The 4,398-nt window shown below is 39.7% G+C and overlaps 1 pseudogene; it reads left to right on the top strand.

Moving 5' to 3' along the window:
- The first annotated feature begins 1,816 nt into the window (after positions 1-1,816).
- Positions 1,817-3,916, top strand: LOC103236728 (argininosuccinate synthase pseudogene; annotated as a pseudogene).
- Positions 3,917-4,398: the final 482 nt, after the last annotated feature.

Raw genomic sequence — 4,398 nt, 5'->3', positions numbered from 1 at the left:
AAAAAGAGAAAGAAAAAATACAGGATGAAAGATTTTTAAATGGTATGCCTGTATAGGTCACTTATTATAAATGGAGCTTGCATGACTGGAAGTTGCCCTGGGTGAGTTGGTGAGTAAATGTGAAGGTCTAAGACATTACCCTACACCACTATAGATTTTATAAACCCTGTATACTTAGGCTATAGTAACATTATTTTTTAATGTTCTTTCTTCAACAATAAAATTAACTTTAGTTTCTGTAACTCTTTTACTTTATAAACTAATTTTTTAACTTTTAACTCTCATAATAACACTTGGCTTAAAACACAAACACACTGGGCCAGGCACAGTGGCTCATGCTTGTAATCCCAGCACTTTGGGAGGCCGAGGTGGGCAGATCACGAGGTCAGGAGTTCGAGACCAGACTGACCAACATGGTGAAATCCCATCTCTACTAAAACACAAAAAATTAGCTGGGCATGGTGGCAGGCACCTGTAATCCCAGCTACTCAGGAAGCTGAGGCAGGAGAATCCATTGAACCCAGGAGGTGGAGGTTGCAATGAGCCAAGACCGCACCACTGCACTCCAGCCTGGGCAACAGAGTGAGATTCCATCTCAAACAACATCAACAACAACAAACACAAACACATTGTACAGCTATACAAAAATATTTTCTTTCTTTTTATCCTTATTCCATATACTTTTTTCTATTAATTTTTCATTTCACTTTTTACACTTTTTGTTAAAAAACTAAGATACAAGCACACACAAGTCTAGCCTATACAGGATCAGGATCATGAATATCACTGTCTTCCACCTGCACAACTTGTCCCACTGTAAGGTCTGCGGGGGCGATAGCACACATGGAGCTGTCATCTCCTATGATAACAATGCCTTCTTCTGGAATGTCTCCTGAAGGGTCTCCCTGAGGCTGTCTTACAGTTAATATTTTTTATATATAAGTAGAATGAGCATACTCTAAAATAACAATAAAAAGCATAGTAAATACATAAACCAGTACTATGGTTGTTTATTATTATTATCAAGAATTATGTCCTATACATAATTGTATGTACTAGACTTTTTATATGACTGGCAGCATGGTAGGTTTGTTTACACCAGTATCACTACACACATGTGAGTAAGGTGTTGCATGATGACATTATGGCAGCTATGACATCACTAGGCAATAGAAACGTGCCATTCCATTGTAATCTTATAGGACCACTGTCATATGTGCCATCGATAGTTGACTGAAATGTTATTATGTGGCACAAGACTGTACTACTTTTTGGCATTTTCTGAACAACACAAATCAACAGTCTTGGGCCATATGAGTTACATCATAAATGTTGTAACACTGTAGAGTTGGAAGGGACTCTAAAAAGTTTCTGGTTCAAACCCCTCATCTGATGAGAAAAAGTCCAGAGATGTGTGATTACTTACACAAGGTCACACAGTTAACGGAGGATTAAGTACTAAAACTCTAGTTATTATGTTCTACCATGCCAAACTTTTCTTGCAACAATACACAGCTAATTTATTTTCCCTTTGTTCTTCCTTTTCTTTCTTCCTTTTTCTTTTTTTCTCCTTTTATTTTTTCTCTTTTCTTTGCAAATTTCTTACCTTCTTTCCTTCTTTCTGTTTTCTCTCTCTCTCTCTCTGCCTCTCTCTTTCTTTCTTTATCTTTTTTCTGTGCCAACTTTACTGGGTGAAGGGGTAACTAGGTAGCTGGTGAAACATTGTGTGTGTGTCTGTGAGGATGTTTCCAGAAGAGATGAGCCTTGGAGTCGATAGACCAAGTGAAGAAGATTGCTGTCATCAATATGGGTGAGCATGACTCAGTCTTTTGAGAGCCAGTTAGAAGCAGAAGGTAGAGAAATGGCAAATTCACTCTCTCTTCTGGAGCTGGGATGTCCATTTTCTCCTGCCCTCCGACATGAGAACTCAGGTTCTCCAGCTTGCAGACAGTCAGTTACGGCACTTCTGGCCTCCATAATCCTGTGAGCCAATTTCTATAATAAACCCCCTCTTATGTATCTCTTTATATATCCTATTGGTTCTGTTTCTCTGGAAAACCCTAATATTTTTCTTTCTTTTTTTAAATGGAATAAAATTTGAAACCAAAGATTTAAAATATTGCCTACTTTAACCCACTACACTGTCTACCCCTCCAGGCACCATTAAGAAACCTTCAATAGTTTCTTTGAACTGAAACTTGTCATACAGGTTCTCAGCCTGGAAACCACCTCATTATTTGTGGAGTGGCTTTAAAAAATAATTTGAAAATAATTCCTTATGTATTTTACTTTTTTTTCACTTTCCATAACTCAGTGTATCTCCATACTATCCATTTTAACACTGGTATCTTATAAAGTCATTTAAAATGCATCCATTGAAACAGTGAGTAAAATTTTATCATGCAGGTCAACAAAATTTGACATGGGTTTCATGCATCCAGATTTATTTTAGCATGTTAGATATCATTTTAACTTGGCTAATAGAGTTTTAACTTTACCTTAATTTTAACTTTACCCTAATAGAGTTTTAAAGTTAAAAAAACATCAACTTGAACACTAATCTACTTTTACAAGTAACTGTGATCCAAATAACTAAGTGGCATGCATACTGAGGCCACTTAGTTTATCAACAATAGAAACAACACTAGAACTCAAGTCTACTGAATGGAAATCCAGTTCAATTATTTATTCCACCACATCATATTGACCCTCCCTCCAAAAGAAAGTTTACAGATCAACACATAGCTGTTTGCATCTTTCCAGTCCTAATGTTCCTAAAATAAACTTTTATCTGTAAGTTTTGCTTCAACAATTATTCTTATTTGGGGATGGGAAGGGCAGAGGATATTTTGATTCTGTCTGCCTTTCTTGGGTTCCACCTTTCTTTCATTGCTGGCCCCTCACTGCAGTTGCCCTACTGAAATGGTGAACAAACTTCCAGGTTCTTGCCTTACATCACCAAAGAAGGGGGAAAAAAAGCAGTTCCTTATACCTGTGAAGCAGGTTTCCTTCCTGGCTGGCACAAGCCATCAATTCTTAGGAAAATAGCTGCATCAAGAAGTCAGCTATGCAATTCCTTAAGGATTTGGGCATAGTAGAAGGTGGCAGAATGAGACTGAGTTTTCATATTTCAACCTTTATAGAGTCTGTATAACTTTACTCTCAGAGAAAAGTCTTCACCTACGATATCTCCCCTTAGTCAACGTCTAAGCCCATCAAAATACCAAAAACCAAGCACCTCCAGGTCTCTACACGAAGACCCAGGACCCGGCCAATGCCCCCAACACCCCTGACATTCTCGAGATCGAGTTCACAAAAGGGGACCCGTGAAGATGACCAACGTCAAGGATGGCACCACCCACCAGACCTCCTTGGAGTTCCTCATGGTACCTGAGTCAAGTCGCAGGCAAGCACGGTGTGGGCCACACTGACATCGTAGACAGCCGCTTCATTAGAATGAAGTCTTGAGGTATCTGCAAGACCCCACAGGCACCATCCTTTACCACACCTATTTAGATATGGAGGCCTTCACCATGGACCGGGAAGTGCGCCAAATCAAACAAGGCCTGGGTTTGAAATTCGCTAAGCTGATGTATACTGGTTTCTGGCACAGCCCTGAGTGTGAATTTGTCCGCCACAGCATCGCCAAGTCCCAGGAGCGAGTGGAAGGGAAAGTGCAGGTGGCTGTCCTCAAGGACCAGGTGTACATCCTTGGCCAGGAGTTCCCACTCTCTCTCTACAATGAGGAACTGGTGAGCATGAACGTGCAGGGTGATTATGAGCCAATTGATGCCACTGGGTTCATCAACATCAATTCCCTCAGGCTGAAGGAATATCATCATATCCAGAGAAAGGTCACTGCCAAATAGACCCCTGTACAATGAGGAGCTGGGGCCTCCTCAAAATGCAGATCCCCCAAGTAAAGGCACTAATTGTTGTGATAATTTGTAACTGTGACTTGCTCTCCCCAGCTGGCAGTGTAGTGGGGGTGCCAGGTCCCAGCTTTGTTCCCTGGTTCCCCTGAAGCCAGCAAATGTCATCATCGAAGGTAAGGATGAAGGGCAGCTATGGTGGGGAGCTATAAAATGACAATTAAAAGATGAAAATATATATATATAAAATCTATACAATGTCTCAAAATATATATTATATATTTTTATATATATATATAATTCTACCTCTATAATCACTTTACTTCAGTATTTCCAAAGTGTCTTTATCTTAGTTGGTAAGTACATAAAGCATAAAATCTTTCATCACTGTTAATCACTCCTTGACACCGTCAGTCTCTTTGATTACCAAACCAGCTTCCTCTCCTAGGCTTTTCCCCAACGCTTTGACTAATCTTTAGCCTTCCTTTTCAGTCTTCTCCTCCTCTGTCAATCCCTTAAATATGGT

Source organism: Chlorocebus sabaeus, chromosome 7 (assembly GCF_047675955.1).
Source record: "Chlorocebus sabaeus isolate Y175 chromosome 7, mChlSab1.0.hap1, whole genome shotgun sequence".
NCBI lineage: Eukaryota > Metazoa > Chordata > Mammalia > Primates > Cercopithecidae > Chlorocebus > Chlorocebus sabaeus.
Note: the sequence above shows the minus strand (reverse complement) of the source record. Positions and strands in the feature narration are given on the sequence as shown.